Source organism: Mus musculus, chromosome 9 (genome assembly GCF_000001635.26).
Source record: "Mus musculus strain C57BL/6J chromosome 9, GRCm38.p6 C57BL/6J".
NCBI classification, from domain to species: domain Eukaryota; kingdom Metazoa; phylum Chordata; class Mammalia; order Rodentia; family Muridae; genus Mus; species Mus musculus.
Window position 1 is genome coordinate 32,073,200 of NC_000075.6, and position 23,237 is coordinate 32,096,436.

Below are 23,237 nucleotides of genomic sequence, written 5' to 3' on the forward strand. Positions count from 1 at the left end.
TCTTTGACTAGAGCAAAGCAGAGTGGTGTGTGGAGGGAGAAGGAGAAGTCATCAGAATGAGTTCTTAGTAACAGTGTGCTGCTTCTAAACTACATTTCCTCCCGTGCTACATTTGCTTGCTGTGCCTTTAGTAAAGTGCTATCTTTACTCATCAAGCCTGCCATTATTAAGACGAAAGTGTTCAGGGTTTGAAGCTAGTAGTCACTCAGCATGTAAACCGAGGTGTCTTTGTTAACTCCTGAGGTTGTATTCATGTGGCATTATTAGAGAAAATAGCATCCTAAAATACTCTCAGCAGTAGGTGACTCCATCATTTTATTGTGTCTGATTGAAGTGTAATAGTGACAGAGAAATCTGCCTTCTCGGTGTTTTGCAAGGTTGTTACATCAGGTTTAATGAAGAACACTAATTGATATCAAATAGCTGGTTAAGTGCAAGGCAGGGTGTAGCTCTGGTTGTCTTGGATTTCAAAGTGCTGCCTCTAGGTGTTTTCATAAATGGGTTTTGTAATAAAGGGCCCTGAGTCTTGGTGGGTATCAGATGTTTCTGATACTTCATTTGCCTCCCTCTGTAGTCAGCTTTCTTGAATGAGTGCATTGGCTTTTGTTTATTGCTATCTTTCCTGTAGTCAGTCCCTTTGAGTTGTAGCAGGTTCATGAGTATACTTATTGAAAATGGTTTGGATAGGTTTCCATGTGGCAGAAAACCTGGCTACTATGGGGAACTACTTTCTTGTAGCAGGCTCTCGGCTCAGAGTTGCAGTTGTGACTCTGAAGCAGCAGTTGACTTTTAATAGCAGTTAAATGTGCAGAAATGGTGATTTTTTTAAAACACTAGTTCAGTGCCTTTCAAAACTGTCAGATCTCTTGAAATTGACCCTTCTGAGTTAGCTTCTGTTGCTATATGTGCTCATCTTCATGTGATGAGTTTTTCCTTCTTAAAGACATTAAACAGCAGCAGCAACACCTCTCTGTATGCTGTCTTTTGGTGAAACACCACCACCACCACCACCACCACCACCACCACCACCACCACCACCACCACCACCACCACCTCCACCTTTGTAACCTGCTCAAGGTTTTCTTTGTCTCAGTAGTGGAACATAAACTACATATCATACAAGAGAAACGGCAATTTATTCACTTATCTTTTTTATTTTTAAGATGGGACCCAGACTGGCTTGAACTGAGACTTCTGCCTTCATCTGTGAGTATAGGGATTACAGGAGTGCACTATAAACTGGTCTTTGAATTTGGATTTTTCCCAAACTAGTGATCCACATAATTATGCCTCCCATCAGCCATTTCATCACAAGGGGAAACAAACAAGAAAAACAAGGGGTGTGTGTGCGTGCTACCAGTGCTTTGGGGACTTTTTTGGGGTGTGTTTTCACCCCTAAAACAGAGACATCTCCTGTCTGTGCAATGCCTGTCTCTGTATGTACTTGACAAACTCAGTACCTGGATACCATAATCTTCTGTAAATTATCTGTGTTATGAGCATTTTTGATTCATGATATTTTTTATATACTGTGGGTTTATCAGGATATAATCCCACTCTAAGTCAAAGCTGTTGTGTTGTTGCTTGAGTCTTAGCTTGTCAACAAAATGTATGTTTTTAAAGACTTCTAGAGTGGTTCTGTTTTGAATGTATCCATATATCTAATAAAAACTCATTCTTTTTATCTGATTAGGTGCATTATTATCATTCTTGCACAACATCACTTATTATAAAAGCTAAGTTAAGTGATATTGTGTTTGCTAAATAATTATGTGTAAGAGGAAGTGGACTCTCTAAGCTCCATGAAGGCAGATATGATGCCTATTTTATTCAGTACATACTGGTTTTTGTGCGCATCTAGTATCCAGCATGCTCACATTAGAACCCAGTATTCAAGAATATAGCCAAGCACAAATATGTAGGAGAAACAAGGTGTTCAGTTCATCCTGAGTCACTGGCAGTATTGGTGGGAGCACTGCTAGGTGTTTGTGGAGGTTGGATACAAGGAAGGAGAGAGAAGATTCAACTAGATTTTTGAAAGTATCAAAGAAACTAATAATAACTGTATTTTCAAATACATACTCCGTACATGTTATCAGCATGTATTTAATCTGTAGCAAGTACCAACAATACCACTAAAAATAATTAACTGTAATTATAATGTTTTTAAGCTAGTGGGGACTTAGGTGTAGAAAGCTCTTGCTTAGAAATATGCCTGTTAAACAGATGTAATCAGATGTTATAATGGCCTTCCCTTAGATTTTGGTTAGAAGTAAGTTTAAAATATTCAGATATACTGTAGTCAAAATAATGAGAGCCAAGACATGAAGTAAAACTCTCAGGGTTTTATCCCAAGGATGTCATTCTCCTTGAAAATGATGTGGGATTTTAAGTGATCATATAACACAGATCTATTTTAGATAGTAAGATAGACTACAACAGATAAACTTTCAGATTTTACTTTTAATTTGCATTTTTGGCTTGATTTACTTGCCCTTAGAAATACTAAACAGTGAAGTTGAAGACAGGAGTAAAAGGAAAAAGTCCATTAGGACCTGTAGAATTTTCGCAGTTAATAGCTGTAATCCCCTCTATCCAGTTTTGAGGTTTTGTTTTTCCCAGAAAATATATTGATTAGAATATAGAAGTTATACATTTGTGTTATGTTAAAATGGTTTTCTAAGAGATAGAAAATTGCTTTTCTCTGGCTGTCCTCTTCTTTTTCTCTCTTTCTTGAGACAGTCTTATGCATCCAATACAGTCTCAAAGTGGCTGTGTAGCCAAGGATTACCGTGACCTTCTGATTCTCCATTTCCACCACAGGTGGGTGGGATCCAGTCTAGGTTTTTGTTGTTGTTGTTGTTGTTGTTGTTGTTGTTTTTGTTTTTTTTTTAAAAGAGTGGGTTTGTTGTTGTTGTTGTTGTTTTAAGATTTATTTATTTATTATATGTAAGTACACTGTAGCCGTCATCAGACACTCCAGAAGAAGGCACCAGATCTTGTTACGGATGGTTGTCAGCCACCATGTGGTTGCTGGGAATTGAACTCACGACCTTCAGAAGAGCAGTTGGGTGCTCTTAACCGCTGAGCCATCTCTCCAGCCCCCAGTCTAGATTTTTGTGCATGCTAGGGAAGCCCTCTACCAACTGAGCCACAGCTCCCGGGTCGCCCCTCCAACTTCTGTATTTTGTAAACTAAATCTTTTTCTTTTTCTACAATTTTTCTCTGCAATCTTAATTAAATTTGGAAGGAAATAAACTGATTTTTAGAGACAGAAACTTCTTTGAATGCAGGTGAATAAAATTTGGTATGTTTTTCTCCAGGAAGTATTGCTAGAGTAGTTATTTCTTCTCCATATATATATATATTATATATATATATAATATATATATATATTATATATATATCATATATGTCTCTTTCAAATTCTAGAAAATGTCTTATAGGCTAGTCTGAAGTCATAAATCAGGAAATATGAATAGTTGAGAAGATAAACTTGTGGATGAACTTAATCAGTTTAAATTCTTATTACTGTTGGTGCTGGCCTTGAATGATGATGCCAACTGGACCTGCACGTCATTTCCATGTTTTAATGGTCAAATCCTTGGTGTTCAATGAAGGCACATTTATCTGAGGGTGTAGTAGTGTTTACTCAATTCTGATAATCGTGTGATAGTTTTTAAAATTGATTTCTTTAATCATTTAATGTTGATGGTTAATCATTTGCTAGATGCACAGCCTCTCTTTGGGCGTGTAGGAGAATGGTAGATAAGATCTCTAGTTATGGTGTAAAAGTCCTACTGGCTGGGAAGTGGATGCTCCACATGCGAGATGCTTCTTTTGACCTGAACGTGGCTTCTCTTACCTCCAGACCCCACCAAACACCGGCATTAGGATGTGCTCCTCCTAACAGACTCATTTTAGTGGAGTCATTAAAGGTAAAGACAAGATGGAGAGGAGGCAGATAGGTAGATGAGTGCCTTCAAAGTCAAATCCAGTATTAGGGTTGGTTCCCTGGAAGATTGGTTTGAGTGCATATGAAACATCTGTAATGTTTATAGAAGGTTGGGTTAGAAATTGTTTAAGTAGGTCATACTTAATCTCAGTATCAGTTCTTTCTAGTGATCGGTGGTTCTATATTGCTGAAGGAGAACCTGATTCTGGTGAACTGTGAATAAAAGGTTTTTGATTAAATAGAAGGCATATTGTCAAAAGTTTAATGAATATTTGAGAATAGATTGTGCTGATTTTTTTATAACAAAATAACTTCCAATAAATTCACTAGACACATTGTTTCTTAGATCTTTATAGTAATACTGCAAATACAGGGCATGAGGTACTGAGGTGAATGGTTTAGGACCAGGAGTGAAGCCTGTGCTGGGCCTGGCTGGACCAGGACAGTGGGAAAGTGATGGTGTGGTGACTCTGCAGCAGGAGGACCTTTCCACTTCCACATTGTTGGTTGTTTCTTCAAGACTCCTTTAGGAAACACAAAAATAAGAATAAAAAACTATCAAAGCATCTGTGCTATTTGACGGTTACAATTTTTAGATTAGAATGAAATATTCTAAGGAGCTAACAGTATACACAGAGATGCTAATTACAGAATCATTTACAAATGAAATATTTTTAAACTTTGAATAGCTAACTCTCTGCTCTAGTTTTCTTATTTATAAAGTGGGGGTTGTACAGATTGATCATCTCTACTCTAAAGTTTTCAAGACCTGAGACTTTTTGAGAGCTACAATAATGCTTCAAGTGGAAAATCACCTGGTTTCATGTGATGGGTTGTAGTCAAAATGCAGGTGCATTAAGAGTTTTATATAAAACTACCTATATGATATGTGTAAAATCTACATGAAGAGTGAATGAACCTTTAATCCCAGCACTCGGGAGGCAGAGGCAGGCAGATTTCTGAGTTCGAGGCCAGCCTGGTCTACAAAGTGAGTTCCAGGACAGCCAGGGCTGTACAGAGAAACCCTGTCTCGAAAAAACAAAAAACAACAACAACAACAACAACAACAACAAAAACCACTTTATCGCTCTCAGCCGCCGCAGCCATCTTCCAGTAACTCGCCAAAATGATGAACACAAAGGGAAAGAGGAGAGGCACCCGGTATATATTCTCTAGGCCTTTTAGGAAACATGGCGTTGTTCCTTTGGCCACATACATGTGAATCTACAAGAAGGGTGATATTGTAGGCATCAAGGGAATGGGCACTGTTCAAAAAGGAATGCCCCATAAGTGCTACCACGGCAAAACTGGAAGAGTCTACAATGTCACCCAGCATGCCGTGGGCATCATTGTAAACAAGCAGGTTAAGGACAAAATTCTGGCCAAGAGGCTCAATGTGCGGATTGAGCACATCAAGCACTCAAAGAGCAGGGACAGCTTCCTGAAGCGGGTGAAGGAGAACGACCAGAAGAAAAAGGAAGCCAAAGAGAAGGGCACCTGGGGGCGGCTGAAGCGCCAGCCTGCACCACCCAGAGAAGGACTAACGTTGTGAGGACTAACGGAAAAGAGCCTGAGCTGTTGGAGTCCATTCCATATGAATTCATGGCTTAATGTACACAAAGAAATAAAATACCAGCACCAGGAAAAAACAACACTTTATCATGTACTTGCAAATATAAATAATAAAATGTGAAGTCTGAGATATTTCTGGTAGTTTTGTAGTAGTATATGGCTTTTATGAGGCGCAAACGGAATATTCTATATGTATTGTGCCCAGCATAGTGTCTGGAATATGTAAAGCCTTCAGATTCGACTACTACTGCAGGCATATGTTATTAGACGCGTTCTCACGACCGGCCAGGAAAGACGCAACAAACCAGAATCTTCTGCGGCAAAGCTTTATTGCTTACATCTTCAGGAGCCAGAGTGCAAGAGAGCAAGCAAGCAAATGGCGAAACCCCATCCCTTTTTAAGGAGAATTATCCTCCACCTAGGACGTATTACTCCCTGATTGGCTGCAGCCCATCGGCCCAGTTGTCATCACGGGAAAGGCAGAACACATGGTGGGAAAACTGCCCCTGCATGTGTGCAGACTATGTTTACCACTTAGAACACAGCTGTCAGTGCCATCTTATAATGGCAAATGTGAGGGCGGCTCCTCACAGATCCCCCTTTTCTTTTAATAAGAGCAATAGGCCACCCATATTAATGAGAGTGGAGATAGAGGTCAAATCCCCAGTGTGCAGGTAAAGGAGCCGTACACATAACCTCCTCCCAGGCTCATCACCCAGAGGGGTCCTGGTCTGGTCCCGTGTTGTTTTTCCTGGGGGAAGGACACTTGAACACTCAACCTTCTTGAAAGATGACATGTCTCCCTAGAATAGGCTCATATGTGCCGCAGAGCCTTTCCATTGCAGTGCTTAGCCGTGCAACTCTCTCGGGCTGCTGAAGCACACTCACTCTATCCCGTGCAATGAGACTAGCCTCATGGGAATATAAGAGCTGAGTGGCCAGCGACCTATTGCCTAAGCATAGATAACCATATATCAGGGGAAGCACCATGTTCTAGAGCTGCAAGCGCCTGGGCAATAACCACCTTGTCTCTCCTAGTTTGGGCCTTAAGCTTACAGACCAACCAAAGAAGCAACACTAATCCACAGCAAAGTGTATCTCCACATAATCCCACCCCCATCCATTCTTTAAAGAAGGAAAATGCTGAGGAGATCCAATTGGGTAATCCTTTGGTCAGGGACAGGTCCAAGCGCGTAGAGTTGACCTGAATGATGGCAAGTCTCAATTCCCGAAGGGTCTGTTCAAATTCAGCCATCCAATTCTGTAACATATACTGAAAAAGACTTTTTGACAAATTAGCTGCCCTAGTAAATTTAACATACTGAATGGAAATAACACACAATCCCGGAAACTTTTGTTCACATCCCAGCTGAGTTATTTGTCATAATACATCTAGTTGTATCTGGACAAGATCTATGAGTTGATTAACCAGCATGAGACCTCTCTGTACTGGGCCAAATAAGTTCATTTGCTCATTAATGGCTCTGAGGTCATGGAGCAGTCTCCACTTTCCTGACTTTTTCTTAATTACAAAAATTGGAGTATTCCAAGGTGAGGTAGAGGGCTCAATATGGCCTAGTTTTAATTGTTCCTCTACCAGTTGAATCACAGCTTCTAGTTTTTCAGAGGATAGGTGCCATTGAGGAACCCACACTGGGTCCCCTGTTTTCCATGGTATGGGTCGTGCTGCCCCAATGGCCGCTAAGGAAAACCCAGACCCTGTCTGTCTTGGTTTCCATTAGGTGAGATGGGCTCTATCCTTCCCTGTTCTTGATGTCCTAACCCTTTTCCTTCTTTATAACCCATCTTTGCCATGATATTTTTTGCTTTAGCTGAATACCCTCTCAATGGGGCATTCTCATTAGACAAAATAAGGCCCAAATGGTGCATAATATCCCTTCCCCAGAGGTCAACCGGGAGTGGGAGCACATAAGGTATGAATTTCCCTTGCTGTCCTTCAGAGGATTCCCACGTCAAGGCAACGGAGCTTATAGTGGGACATGATTGATATCCTAGGCCCTGTAATGAATGAGATGACTCTGTGGTGGGCCATGCTTTGGGCCACCAATGTGTAGAGATTATACTTTTATCTGCTCCGGTATCAAGGATGCCTTCAAACTCTTTTCCATTAATCTTAAGGCGGAGCTTAGGTCTATCATTTAAAGATACAACCAAATAGGCAGAATCATTTCCTGAGGAGCCCATTTTCTTTATCTCAGGTCCTGCAGATTTCTCCCTGGTATTATCAGGGAGGAGCAGCAGCTGAGCTATCCTATCTCCTTTACTAATAGAAAAAACGCCTTTAGGGCTTGAGCACAGGACCTGTATTTCAGGGGAATGTTGACAATCCATAACTCCAGGGTGGACTACTAAGCCCTGTGAGGTGAGTGAACCCCGGCCGAGAATAAGGCCCATGGTTCCCGGGGGCAAGGATGGTATAGGCTCCACTGGCACCGGCTGAATACTCATTTGAGGCATTAATAGGAAGTCGGAGGCGGCACGCAGGTCCACCCTTGTGGGTCTTCCTGGGTCGCCTCTCTGACTGCTTCCTGGGTCCTGACAAACCGGTTCCCATATCTTTGAGGGCCCTGGGACCGAGGGCCCGATGACCCGTTTTTTGGCACATAAGCTGATTGACTATCAGGTGGGGGAAGGACTCTGCCCTTTATATCCCTCACAGAGCGACACTGGTCAGCTCTATGATAACCCTTACCACACTTAGAGCAAAGAGTGAGAGTCCCTCCCTGTTTATCTGGAGCTCTGCAATCTTTCTTAAAATGCCCAGGCTTTCCGCAGTTAAAACATGTCCTCTGATTATTTCTGCCCATGGAGCGTTTTTGGGATTGAAGGATGGCAGCCGCTAAGCCTGCATTGGTGAGAGGTCCCCCAAGCTCCCGACAAACCCTGAGCCAGTCTTGTAAGCCTTTGTTCTTTCTTGGGGCTATGGCCGCTCGGCACTCCTTTGTGGCTTGCTCATAGATTAGCTGTTTTATCAGAGGCGCAGCTTGCTCTGACTCTCCAAAAATACGCTCTGCTGCCTCTGTCATTCTGGCCACAAAATCTGAGAAGGATTCCTGTGCACCTTGAGTAATCTTGGTCAACTGCCCACTTGCCTCTCCCTTCTTAGGTAGTGCTTTCCATGCCTTAACAGCAGCAGCTGAGATCTGAGCATATGCTCCCCAATGATAATTTGTCTGGTTAGCAGCGTGTTGTCCCTGACCTGTAAGTAATTCAAAAGTCCACGTTCTCTGATCCCCTTTCATGGTGGCATTGGCCCTTGCCTGCGTCTGGCAGGAGTCCTGCCACAAGGCTTTCCACTCAAGATACATTCCCATACTGGGGGCTACAGCTTTTACTACCGTCTGCCAATCACCAGGAGTCATAGCGTGATTCGCAAGCCTTTCCACTTGTGCTATAGTGAAATTAGCACTGACTCCATAGTTACGGACCGACTCGGCAAGCTCTTTAATCTGTATATACGCTACCGGAGCGTGGACACGCCCACCCTCGGCTCCTTCAAAGACCGGAAATGCCTGTTGTATTTTCCTTTGTTCCTCCTTTGGAATGAACGAGTCTGTGCATTGCCTCTCTGTCCATTGCCTCTCTGCGCAGGGCTGATGCACTACGCAGGGCGGGGGCTCAGCATAGGGTGGAGGTGCACTATGACCTTGAAGCCGACTGCCAAGAGGCCAAGCAGTAAGCTGGCCTTTGCCAGCCGCTTTTGGCTTTTTTCTTGACCAATTAGCTGGCTGGTAATGGGCTGCTTCTTCCTCCCAGTCTGTTTCTTCAGAGGAGAATTCTTCATCTGCTTCAGAACTACTAAGAGCTGGCTTCCTGAGCTCATCTAGTGACGAGTATCTCCTAGAGACCTCCGCTAATTGATCTTTCTTCTTTTCCCTTTTTCCTCTTTTTCTTCTAATCTCTCTCCAGGTATTCCTACCTAACCTTAACTTTTCCTCGGGTTCAAGACCCTTGGAAAGGCCTGTATACTTATTTTGTGTACCATATTTCCTCTTTGCTCCTACTCTCTCTCCCCGCTTTACTTCTGATAGATTGCCCTGAATTTCATCTAGAATCCTCCCTATCTTAACCACTTGATAACATGTGAAAAGGAACAAAAGGGCTCCTAACACCAGAAAAAATTCAAGGCCAAACATTTTCCACTTTACTTCTGATAGACTGTCTTGAATTTCCTTAGAAAGTTCAAGGCCAGGCTTACCTCGTAAAGCTATACTTACGGATACTCTCGTTCCCCAGCTGAAAAGTTCTGAATTCATACAGTTGAATCCTTCTTAACAGTCTGCTTTACGGGAACCTTTATTACCGCGACCCGCAGTTCTGGTTCTGGAATGAGGGATCTTCCTTGCGCCAGTCCCGAGTTTTTTTCTCGTCCCGGGTTTCAGCACCAATTGTTATTAGACGCGTTCTCACGACCGGCCAGGAAAGACGCAACAAACCAGAATCTTCTGCGGCAAAGCTTTATTGCTTACATCTTCAGGAGCCAGAGTGCAAGAGAGCAAGCAAGCAAATGGCGAAACCCCATCCCTTTTTAAGGAGAATTATCCTCCACCTAGGACGTATTACTCCCTGATTGGCTGCAGCCCATCGGCCCAGTTGTCATCACGGGAAAGGCAGAACACATGGTGGGAAAACTGCCCCTGCATGTGTGCAGACTATGTTTACCACTTAGAACACAGCTGTCAGTGCCATCTTATAATGGCAAATGTGAGGGCGGCTCCTCACAGGCATATTTTATTATTTTTGATGCACATAGTCCTTTTTTCTAGATATTTCGTTTTGATGTTATACTGGATAGTGTATTTGACAGGAGCAATAAGATATAAGTAGAGATGTTGCTGTCCTCTTATAGTCATTTGCTGACAGCCATGGTCAACTCCTCCTTTTTAGTTTAAAAATTTCAGTTATGCTTATGTATGTATATGTCTGGGGTCTGTGGAGGCTGGAGGCCTTGGGTTCCCTGGAATTAGTGTTACAGGAGATTGTGACCCAGTTGACATGGTTAGTGGGAGCTCAACTCTAACTTCTGTAATAGTATGGACTGAGCTCCACCGTGCTCTTTGGTATTCAGTTGATGATGAACCCTTCATCTGTTTCCCCAGCTCTTTGCAGACAGTTAAAGAGATAGCAGAAAACTTGTTCTGAGCACCAGAGAGAAATGACTTAGTTCCAGGGTAATTCCAGGGTACATGTGCTGACTTCATGCATCATAGTGGCACTGGTGGAAAATTTGTCTATAGGGAAAGGCTTGAGGATGAGGACATCATATAGGGCTGGCATCTATCGTGCCCATGACAAATGCAAGATCAAACACAGATGGTTCCGAAGCCTAAGAGGTCAGATGGCTCTACTTTGTGGTCTTAGGGAAGGTGAAAGATGGCATGAGCACTGTGCTTCTTTTTACTGTGAGGGTTCTAATCCTGGAAAACACTATTTTATGTTTGTGAGGGAAAGAGTATAACACTCACTGAGCATTGAAGGTAGGATTTTGAGGGTTAAGGTGAGAGAATGGCATTTCACAAGACACATAAGCATAGAAACCAACGTGGGAAAATACAGGCAAGGGAGGACATCATCCTGTTGGAATGGATTCAGCATGGAGCCGAGGGTTTAATTCACGAGACACTGTTATGTGGAGGTCTGTGATCTGGTAAGAACTAGTTTTTAGGGAGACTGAATAACTGCAGAGTGGGGTGGTGTGGGGACAGGTAAGCCATGTAGGAAGACTTAGCATTTCTGTATTCACTGAATAGAATAGTCGCTGGATTGGGGAATAGTGAATGACATGGACCAGAGGCCCTGGGTTCCTACAACAGAAAAAAACATTAAGAATAGCATAGCATAGGATAGGATAGGATAGGATAGGATAGGATAGCATATTTATTTAATTTATGACCAATGGTGATGTTTTAGGATATAAAGAAGATGGAGCTGGGTGTGATGGCGCACGCCTTTAATCCCAGCACTCAGGAGGCAGAGGCAGGCGGGTTTCCGAGTTCAAGGCCAGCCTGGTCCACAAAGTGAGTTCCAGGACAGCCAGAGCTATACAGAGAAACCGTGTCTCGAAAATCCAAAAGAGAAGGAGGAGGAGGAGGAGGAGGAGGAGGAGGAGGAGGAGGAGGAGACCAGTGAGGCAATTGTGGCAATGAAGATAGGTTAAATGTAAAATTATTACAGAGGTGGACTAGTAACTTTATGAATTGGGTAAGAAAGAGATAGATGTTAAAGAAAGCCTTTGTGTTTTAAACCTGGGTGTCCTGGGAACTTGTTACACTTAATAATCTTAATGAACCCTGGGGAATGAACATTAGTATTCATTAATGGACATGCAGATAGTACTTTGTCTTTGACCAAATTGCCTGTAAAGCATTTGCTTGGTGCTATTGGAAATGTACAACTGGAACTTGAGAGGGTGGTGTTTAGAAAAGTTAAGACTAGAGATTTGTATGCAGAGATGTGGTAGATGGGACCACAGAGGTGGTGGTTGTGTGTCATGGAAGAGATCAGTTCTGTTAGTGCTGGGGGTCTGGAGTTGAACAGTTTGATGAGTTTTTCTTTCTCCTTCTCTCCTTCCCCTTCTCTCTCTGAAATATGATCTCTTGTTGTAGCCCTTAGGTCATTAAAGGGATGCAACATAATATAGTTTACTTTCTGACTGTTTTTTATAATGCAGCTCCCACACTTGTTTGGATCTTTGACATTCAAGTTGAAGTCCTAAAACACCAGCCGCATGAACAGGGCTAGGTGTGCATATCACTGTGTGTCAGATGGTTATAACCAAAGGCATGGCCTTGAGTGTGGTGCCTCCAAAACTGTGTAAATAGGATGCCTTAATTCTCTTACAGTAACCACAGCTCTACGTAGTAAGACTACATACTATTACAGCACTGTTTCAGAACTAGTTCACATTTTATTTGCTAAATCTTGAATGTAATTATAAACAGCGGTAGCACTGTGAGACTTCTAAAAACCAGTCTCTAGGCCCTTATGTCATGTCGTCTAAGTTAACTATATCTTGTCTCCTGTGTCTACTCTGTATAAGTGACCATTTTCATAATTCTTAGGTTTCCCTCCTGAGATTTCCATCATATATGTGTGTGTATGTAAAATTATAATACTATGATAAATCATGCTTATTATATTATGTTTAGATCTATGTATATATGAGTATGAGCATTTGCATTTCATGTCATGTGTGTAGTAATTATGTAGAAAATGGAAATAAAACCAGGAGTCACTGACTTGGGTTTTATAGTCTATGAGACAAGAGATTTGGGTAAATTAGCTATAATTATAGTTTCCTGAGACACTACAACATGCTTATGGGGGCAGAGGCAGGAAATTTCCTGGGCTGCATAGTGAGATGCTTTTTCAGATACTAAGGAATCTCTAATTGGGGCAAATAAAATCTGTCTTTAGTAAAATTATATTGTATATAAAATATTGTTATAGATATCTGGACAAAATTTGTTAAAGAATGACATTTGATCTCATTTTTGGGGAAGTGGCTCTGTTTGAGCAGATAAAGGGTAGAGGAAGAGTTTGGTAGGTTATGTAGACACAGATGGAATAAGACATACTTGGGGCCGGGCGTGGTGGCGCACGCCTTTAATCCCAGCACTCGGGAGGCAGAGGCAGGCGGATTTCTGAGTTCGAGGCCAGCCTGGTCTACAGAGTGAGTTCCAGGACAGCCAGGGCTACACAGAGAAACCCTGTCTCAAAAAAAAAAAAAAAAAAAAAAAAAAAAAAAAAAAAAAAAAGACATACATGGGAAGCAGGATAATGACCTGGTGGGGCACTGGGTGGAGATGGTTGAGAACATTTACAACTTATTCCATACAGTTTTTAATGGTAGTATTCTGGTCAGTATTTGCAGAAAATGTGCTATTTAAAAGCTCCAAATGATTGGATATCTTCTACTTCTCTGCTATAGACGCGGGGACAGGGAGGTTAACAGAGCCAGTGGGTGAGAAAATGAAAGGACACTGTCTTAGTTTGGATTTGTATTTCAGTGATTAAACAACAAGAACAAGAATAACACTACCCTACAACCAAAGGCAACTTGTAGAAGAAAGAATTTTTTTCCCTTACACTTTCTTATTACAGTTTATCATCAAAGGAAGTCAGGACCAGGAACTCAAGGCAGAAACCTGGAGGCAGGAGCTGATGCAGGGACCACTGAGGAACACTGCTGCTGGCTTGCTCCTCATGTCTTACTCAGTGTGTTTTCTTACACACCCTAGGACCACTTGTGCAACTATAGCGTGACCCACAGTGTTCTGGGCCTTTCCACATCAATCATTAATCAAGAAAATAGCAGGCTTGCCTACAGGTTAGACTGATTGAGGGACTTTCTCACTGAGGTTCCTCGTCTCAGATGATGCTAACTTGTGTCAAGTTGACCTCTTACACTTCCTTACCAAAGAGCAAGGAAGAGCCAGCAACCCAGCTTCAGGAGACAGAGGCAAGGGAACTCCATGAGTTCAAGGCCAGCATGGTTTTGTAGTAAATTCCAGGACAGCCAGGGGTACTTGGCAAGACCACATCTTCCAATTAGTCAGATAAACAAGGCAGGCAGGCAAGCTTTTTTCCAGTTAAAAAAATATGAACAGTTTTACTAGTTTTTTAAAAGATGGAAATGCAGTGGTACAGATTGGTTATACAGTTTTGGTGAAAGTGAAATAAAAAATGTATATATTGGTAAGAAATGTAGCCTCAGAATCATGACATTAACTTGCTTGGCGAACCCTAATTTACAGTTTTTAAAAAGCTCCAGATATGATCTGATCAGTTGGGTGATTAGCAGTGCTTTTCTTTTGTGCTGACAGCATTTTGGCCAATCGGGTTTGAGGGCATAAAATCAAGATGATAAGAATACCTCTTAGTTTCTTTTTGGAAAAAGTACACTAAGAGTCATTCAGAATGCATGATTTTCATTATAGTTGTCTATTTTTTTAAATTTAAAATTATTTGCAAATAGTAATCATCAGATTGTCCAGAATTCATGAGAAATTGAAGTGTTTCTAGTTTTGATATATCCTTCTGGAATTACTTGTCAGCATTTGCCAGGGTATTTCTAGTCATTATACATGCTCCTTTTAAATAGGAACAGTAGAATTTTAATAGATTTTGAAGGAGAAGTGTGCTTTCAATTTTTAATTTTTCTTCTGTCTTGAATTTTTTTATGATACATAATTCACTGTCAGAATGTAGAAGTGCTTCTGTCGTCTTCCTTCAGAATTGCTTGACAGTCTGTTGACTAGAGACGCCCCAGTCTGTGTCTCAGTGTCTGCCCCATCTCTGTCTTCCCAGGGCTTGAGTCAGTTGCTGCATTTTAGCTTTGACTCTGTTCTGCACTTGAGTGTTGAGAATGTCATCTCTTTTGCTCAGAATGAAAAGAGTGAAGACAAGCGTTGGGAGCTGAATGAATGAAGGTAGTCTCTGGCATTTTCTAACTGTGAGATAGGAGGGTGAGTGGCTGGGGGTGGGGATCTGTTTCCTAGTGTGGCCATTCAAGGCCTTAGTTAGGGAGACCTTCCAGCTGACCTGGCTGGAAAGGTGGCTGAGCTGAAAAACTGGAACAGCGAGTGCAGAGGTCCTGCAGGAGTGAGCAAGGGTTGCAGTTAATGGGAGAACTTTCCAGAATCACAGGACTGTGGTCCAGGCAAAGAGTCAGAAAAGTGGGTGATGGAGCACCACACTACCATGGAGAGATTTAAATAGATACATAAGAGTTTACTCAGAGTTCAGAAAAGAACCCTTCATTTCCCTGACAGGAAGCAGGTTTAAGCAGAAGCTGTTGCACAGTAAGATGTAAGGCGAGGAAGCTTGCACTGAGGAATGGCTGTGGAGAGGAGACAGATTCAGGAAGTGGTGTAGGTTGAACTCCAGGATTTACTGATGTAGTTTGGGGATTTGAGGGAGAGGTGAGCTTTTCTATTTCAAAATGTGTCTCTGTAAATGTACAAAGCAGATCTTCATTTGTGAGCAGTTTGCTCAGTGATTGCAGAAGTTTTGGCTGATGAGCACGAGTCTCTTGGAACTCGTGTTCTGCAGGGTTGTACCAAATGCTAGAGCTGGCCCTGGGTCCTCTGCTATGGACTCTTGACTTCTGAGCCCTAGCTTGTGAGGAGAGACCCTGCTTCTCCCTCTGTATCTTCCTTCCCTCCCTCCCTCCCTCCCTCCCTCCCTCCCTCCCTCCCTCCCTCCCTCCCTCCCTCCCTCCCTCTCTTTCTTTTAGACTTACATTTTATTTTAGTGTATGGGTATTTGCTAGAATGTATTTCTGTGGATCATGTATACGCAGTGCCTGCAGAGACCAGAAGAGGGTGTCTGTCCTCTGACCTGGGGTTACAGTTGGCTGTGAGCCTCCCTGTAAGTTTTGGGTTCTCAGTAAGAGTAGCCAGTGTGCTGACTCCCTGAGCTATCTCTTTTGCCCGTACTCTGCCTTTCTTCTGTCCTTTCCTGGCTTCCACGTGGGAACACCTACCTGGGTCTCTGTTTGGCATTCTCTTTCCTTTGCTGCTCTTGCAGGGATGCACAGGTGCTGCCCCATCAGAAGGAGCAGGGCTAGGCCATGCAGCCCCAAACTGGATGTCAGGGCTACAAATGCCTGGGGCTGTGGAGATTTGGATGGAGTCTAAGCCATCAGAATATCCGCATAATCCTATTTCTATTTCCGTGTAATCAAAACAGGAAAAATGACGACCATTTGTAAGTTGATCTTGGGTTTAAAGACAGGCCTGTGAGGTTGTTAATTTTGGTAAAGATGCTGGCTGCTAAGCCTGATAACCTAAATTTGACCCTGGAGCCCACCTATTAGCAGCTAAATACCCTGGGTTTCTTTGACTGCCACACACAAGACATGTCATATTCACATGTGTGAACACACACACACACACACACACACACACACACACACACACACACACACACTTTGGTGGGTGTGTACATGTATATTCAACAAGTAAATAAACGTAATAAAAACCTTTAATGCTATTACCAATTTTTATCAGATTAATATTTATAGATCACATCATGTTATACTGACTGTCCAAACGGCTGCTTTCCTTCCTCTAGACTGTACTTCAGTACCACCCCTGCTTCCTTGTTTGATACCCAGGGACAGAATGGGCCTTTCTCTTGTGGAAGAGCCTGCTTCATCCTATTGTCTCTCACGTATTTCGGTAGCATGCATGTTACCCTGTTAATTTGCCTGCTCCTGCAGTCCATCAGATAACAGCAAAAATGACACAAACTTGCATTTGCTACTAAACATGAAAGTTTCAGAGTAGATGACACATAACATCTAAGGGTGACTCAGGCAGAAGTGTGGGACAGTAGTGAAGTGGAGGGAAGTTCTAGAAGAGGTGGTGCGCATGACAGGTGCTGTGTTAAGTAGCTATTTGAATTGGTACAGGGAGTGTTTGAGAGAGTGAGTCAACACATTTTCTCAAGGTGGGTTGTTTTCAAACAGTTTGTCTTAAGGACAAAGCTCTGAAATCCAGATAACAGATTTGCCACACTCCCTCCCAAGAATAGAGGATTTTTTTTTTTAGTCTTTAGTGGTTATAGGCTTATATATGTGGCTTCACTCATTGGCACTGTGTTCTTATGCCCTTTTCTTTTGCATCTGTGTCTTCCATATTTTGTATAAAGGACACTTATCTTTGGATTTAGAGTCAACTGAATCCAATATAATTTCATTTTAAGATACTCATATTTATAAGACATCCTTTCCTCAAATATGTAAGATTCACTGGGACTGGGGGTTCAGACTTGGGCATGATTTAGAGGCTGGCGTTCAGATCACTGTACTCATCAAACCCTGTGCAGTCCTTGCAAAAACCTGGAAACCCAAGGAGTGGTAGAACGGGGAGTTCAAAGATAGTAACAGCTTTGTGTGCGTGTGGTTGGTTTCTAAAACCCAGTCATCCTGGTAGGAGCATTCCTCCTAAGGTAGTAGGTGTTCAGAGTAGTTCTCCCAACACAACTTGAAGGTCTAGAAAACTTTGGTCAAATTCAGTTCGTGTAATTTGTTAGTTTATTGGTATTTTGGAGTAGTTGAGTCAACTATACATTATATGGAAACTTTCCTTTCAATGTCTAATAATTACTGTAAGCATGATTAAGAACATTTAAAAATATCCTTTTATATATATCTGATTTTTAGTTATTTACATATGATCAATGCTTTAATTACACAGTTTGCATTTTATACCAAGGGTTTCCTGAGGTACTTTGTCAATACAAAGTTTTAATAAGAAATTTATTAATAAAGGGACTCTGGCCAGCTTCAGCAGAGCTTGCCCTGTTCCCTGATTCCCTTTGCCTTGCTAGAAACTGTTAGATTACCTTTCTAAAGCTAGCCACTGAGATCTGTTCCCTTATTTGGCCATGTTCTTCTCCTGGCCTGACCACCAAGGTCCAACTATCAAAATGTTGAAATCCAGCAGTCAAAACCTCCCTCACCTAATTAGCATGACCAATTAAAATTAAACTCCTCATCCTAACAGCTTTATAAATTGATATTTTCTTATATGGCACATCTGTCCCCACTAGGACAAATACCCCTTACCCTTCTCCCTTGTTTTTATTCCCTTCTCCATCTTATCTCCTGTTTTGTCGCTTATTCCTTTGCCCTTTTTCCCACTGGGGCAATTAAGTCCCCTTTGTACCAAGACCTTGGTCTTGGGGTGTCCTGAGCTGATACTGCCCCTTTCAAGTAAGACAGTGAAAACTGGAGTTATGAGTGATGCAAAGAAAAGTCAGGCCAAAAAATGGATGACTAAATGCAATATTTGCCAAAACCCCAAATTATTAGTATGACTGTAAACTTTAAAATATACCTAGAGGGACCAGGAAAATGGCTCAGGAAAGAGCTTGTGAATCAAGCAAGCCCAGAGACTGGAATTCAGATCTCTAGCACTCATGTAAAAAAACTGGTTATATGGTATCTAGCTGTAATCACCGAGGAAATAGGTACAGGATGATCCCTGAGGGCTCACCATGAGAGAACCTGTCTCAGAAATAGGGTAGAGGACCATTGATCTGGTCTCCCTCCCTCTCTCCCCCTCTCTCTTCCCTCCTCCTTTTCTTCTTCTCTCCCTCCTCCCTCTCTCCCTCTTTCCCTCTTCCTCCCTCTTTATGTCTCTCACACCCCTTCCATTTGTAGGAAAAAAATAGAGTTTAAATTTTCATGAATCCTGAAACTAGACAATGCAGCCTTATATAAAGAATATGCTATCAAATGTCAACTTCTCTGTTTCCTGGTTCTTTGTCCTAAGGTAAATGATGTAATAACTCAGATCTCTCTTTACTCTTTTACTTGTGTGAGTTGGGCATGACCAGATGTTCCTCTATGGGTGAAGTACCAATTAAGTAAAATTCCATGGATTGCTTAATAGTTGATAGCCAGTATTAAAAATTTGTCAATAGTGTTAATCTTTTTGTTGTGTGGCTTTTTTTTTTTAAGAGATAAGGTCACACTCTGAATCTTAGGTTGGTTTGGAATTTGGCAAGCCCCCTTCCTTCATCTCTTCAGTGCACTTCACCTGGCGAGTGCACACACACACACACACACACACACACACACACACATGGGAAGGGTGTGTTTTGGGGCAGCATCCTGTTTTATACCCCAGCTGACTTGGAACCAACTATGTGTAACTTTTTAAAAAATCTTTCTGTGTTGTATTTTGAGATCGCCATTCCAACTGTCTTTTTTTGTGCGGGTGTGCCTTTTCTGTCTCTCACTTAAAACTTGTTTGTGTCTTTGTATGGTTATGTGTTGCTTAATGATCAGAATGGCTTCTGAGAAATGTTTTGTTATACCTAGGTCACTAGATAATGTCTAGTGGGACCCTGTGGTAAGTATGGTTTGTCCATGACAGAGTGACCTTACATAGTACTTGATTACATTGAAAGTATTTCTTGTGAATGGCACATATGCTGATAAGGGATTGCCTATTGGAAAATGTAATCCATGTACATTGAATGTAATTACTGATAAGACAGGATTTATGCTTGCTGTTTTGCCATTTGTCTTCTGTGTTTCATATCTTTTTTTATATCTTTATTCTTCCGTGTAGTTTTCTTTCCTACATTTAGTCTTAGCTTAATGGCCCAGGGGCATTGCGACCTTTCTGGTAGATATTCTCTAGTGTATACCATTTAAACTGTTCTTTTCTCAAAAATCCTACTGTTTGAGAAATTTATAAATTCATATAATGTATTTTGTTCATATTAGTCCTTCTCTTCCTTCCAGTTTCTCCCATACCCCACCACTTTTCCCTCCCAGCTTCATAGCTTTTTGTTTGTTTGTTTATTTGTTTTAAACTCACTGAGCCCACTTGGTGCTGCCACTATGTTCATGGATGCAGTGCCACCCATGGGAGCATGGGCAGCTTCTGGGGGGCGGGCTGCATCCCCAGAGAAGCCTGGCTTTTCTCCCAGCAGCTATGTGCTGCCTAGAGCTCCTTAGCTGGGGACTCTGTGCGGCCCTCTCCATCCATGTTGGGAATATGGTTGGCTTGATCTTGTGCATGCAGTCACAGGCATGGTGAGTCCATGGGTGCCCCTGCTGGGTTGTCTGGGGGACACTTACTGTGAGCTCCTGTGTGAACAGCTCCATCAAGTCTTGGGGATCACTATTTTTATTTTTTGTTATTTTGTGGTTACTCTAATGTCTTAGTTAGGGCTTCTGTTTCTATGATAAAATGTCATAACCAAAATCAACTTGGGGAAGAAAGGATTTATGTCATCTTACACGTTGTTGTCCACCATCCTGAGAAGTCAGGGCAGAAACCTGCAGGCAGGAACTGACTGATACAGAGGCCATGCAGGAATTCAGCTTACTGGCATGCTCAGCCTGTTTTCTTATATCATCAAGGCCTGTGTGCCCAGCGGTAGTACCACCATTGGGCTGGGCCCTCCCACATCAATCACTGATTAAGGAAATGCCTTGCAGGCTTGCCTATAGGCCAGTCTGGTGGGGAAATTTTTTCAGTTGAGAGTCTGTTATCTCAGATGACTGCTCTTTGTCAAGTTGACATAAAAACTAGCTAGCACACCTAGGGAGTGTAATTGCTAATGAGTAGGTCATTACTAGTTTAATCTCAGCAGCATGCACAGTCATTATTCTTGTATAGTATGTTTTCTATCTCTTCCTTTGATTTATTGTTTAGTACAAAATACTCTTTAGACACTGTGCACATCAAGACAGTTTTAAGTTATTGCTTTATTCAGTTGTCTTGTGGATTAGAAGAAACAAAAGAAAAGCAGATGTAAACAAAATCTGTGTATAAGGTCTTTCCTACTTCTGTAGTTCCTTACTGGTATGCATCCTGTTTACGGTTTAGTGTCCTTTCATTCACTCCAAAGGCTTTGTTTTTAGTGCTTCTCATAGGGTAGGTTGTGAACTACACAGACTGTTGTCTTTGGCTATGCATCTCACGCCAAGGGTCTTTTGTGTATGGTAAGTTGCTGCCTTTACAGTTACTATGCCACGAAGCTTATGGCATATTTTACTTGAAATTTGGAGGAAGTTTCCTCTGTCTTTTAGTGCAGCAGGGCATATCATGTGGAATTAAATGATTAGGTTAAGTTCTTGCCTTTTCTCTGAGTAACGTCCTGTTCCTGGGAAGAGTGGTTCATCTGCATCTCTTGCATGCTGCAGAAAAGACTCAGATGTCACCTTTCCTGTTCTTGCTGGTAGAATGTGACCAAGTAAATTGCCCTGTTGTTTATATAAAGTGCCGTTTGAGGACGCTGCGCCTTGTGGTTTACTTTACATGTCGTACTTCCTCTTGATAGTGGCAAGGGAGAATATGCAAGTCCATAAGAAAGACTTCTGCTACTTAAAGGTGAGTGCTTAGTATGGAGGTTCAATGTATGCTTCACACAGTATTCCTTCCTTGCCTGTTGCCACTCAGCAAACTGTAGAAAGAGTTATCATCGTCAGTATATTCCAGACGTCCTTGATTCTGCATTGCCCATCAGGACGATTCTTCTAGCACTGAGCTCTGCATAAAGAGGCCAGTGATGCTGTGGGGTTAAGGAGAGGAACTGGAGACATCAGTGCCCCGGGAGTATGAAGCTCGTCTGGAAGAAGCAGAAAGAGTGAGTCCAGAATGTGGATTCCTCTGAATAGTCACAGTTGGCATCTACTTTAGGCCGAGACATGTGTCTGTATGCTCCTCCTACTCCATCCTCCCAGGGTCACTGCAGGATGAGTGCAGCACCGTGCACACCAACACAGAAGCAACAGTTTCAAAGCCTTTTAGTTTTAATAGGATTTTAAGAGGGAACAAAATTCAAACGTGTTTTCAGCTTACCTTCTTCATGTAGAGTTCTCATTCACTGACTGACTGCCTCCCTCTTTTGAAATAGCATCTCATTGTAGCTCAGTATGGCCTCCTGAGTCCTGTAATTAGAGACACACATTGCCATGCTCACTTCTGAATTTTTCTTGCTCAAGTTTGGAATTTATTGTTGACATTGAAAGTCATGTTATACTTATTAAAAGTTTATGTGATGATTATATCAGAAAATTCAATCTCTGAAATAAGAATTTGTGGTTTTTACACAGCTCACTGCTTGGTGTGTGTGTTTGTGGGGGACAATGCAAAATTTTAATTTTCTTTATATCATGTTGTTGAAGAAATTATGCAGTTTCTAAATCATACTGCTTTTATTTTTATTCCTTGTATGCCTTCTCTCTCTGATAATTAGGATGCATCTAATCTTCAGAGTGCCTGGTCTTGCCCTCATGGCCTCAAGGTAGCCACGCACTTAGGGCATGTAGTTGTCCTCTGCTTGCCCTTGGAGAACCCAGTTTAGTTGTGAGTCTCAGAGTTTAAAAACTACCTTGAGTAAATCTACTGTGTCCTTCCACCTTGAGAACCGCTCCCCCTGTAGGCATCTCAGTTTTATTTGTAAGATAGTTACCTTTGCAAATTCTCCACAGAGCCAGACTTAAACTTTAACTTGTAAAGGAATCAGTCATCAGGAAGTTGTTTGTCATGCAGATTTCCGAGCCCTAAAGTCTAGGTCTAGAGTTAGCCAAGGACCTTGTGATTTTAGTGATCCTTGGGTACTGGGTAAGTATCGCATTGAGCCAGACTTCATTCTGGAAGGTGGCAGGTTCCTGTTGAGAAAAGTCTGACTAAGGCAAGGTAATATTTAGAGGTCTCCCCTGTTTCCTAGTTACCAGTTTTTTTAAAAATCTAAGTTATTGATTATTTTAAAAGAGGAGCTGTTGGAGAAATAGATTATTTTTGCCATTTCTATTGAAAGCAAAGTGGTTGAGTTGGAAAGATTGGAGGTGGGTGTAATTATAGTTCTCCTAGAATTCAGTTTTTATTTGGTATCTGTAGTAGGCTCTCTTGGGGCCAGAGAGTACCTTTACATCTTGCTAATTGGTACTTTGACTCAATGCCTTCCTCTGTTGTCCTGCGCTGCCTTTGCAAAGGACACCCTCAGGCTCAGCCTCCTGCCCTTAGCGCATACTTTATGCTCCTCACTGGCTCATGAGGCTGGTTTCTCTGACCTTAACAGGTATTAGGAGTCATATTTGCACTTTCCTGCAGAAAGCCGTGCCAGTTTTAGTGGTAAACCCAAAAGTGAGGCTTTTGTTTTGTCCAGAAGTGAAAATGACGTGTTGTTCTTGTTGCACTGTTTGTAGACTGAGTTT

The 23,237-nt window shown here is 42.0% G+C and overlaps 1 protein-coding gene and 1 pseudogene across 5 annotated transcripts in view; both read left to right on the plus strand.

Annotated features, from left to right (window-relative positions):
* Arhgap32 (Rho GTPase activating protein 32) overlaps positions 1-23,237 on the plus strand; it is a 251,819-nt gene that overhangs the window by 56,575 nt on the left and 172,007 nt on the right. The window lies entirely within an intron of this gene.
* On the plus strand, positions 4,959-5,859 carry Gm47496 (annotated as a pseudogene).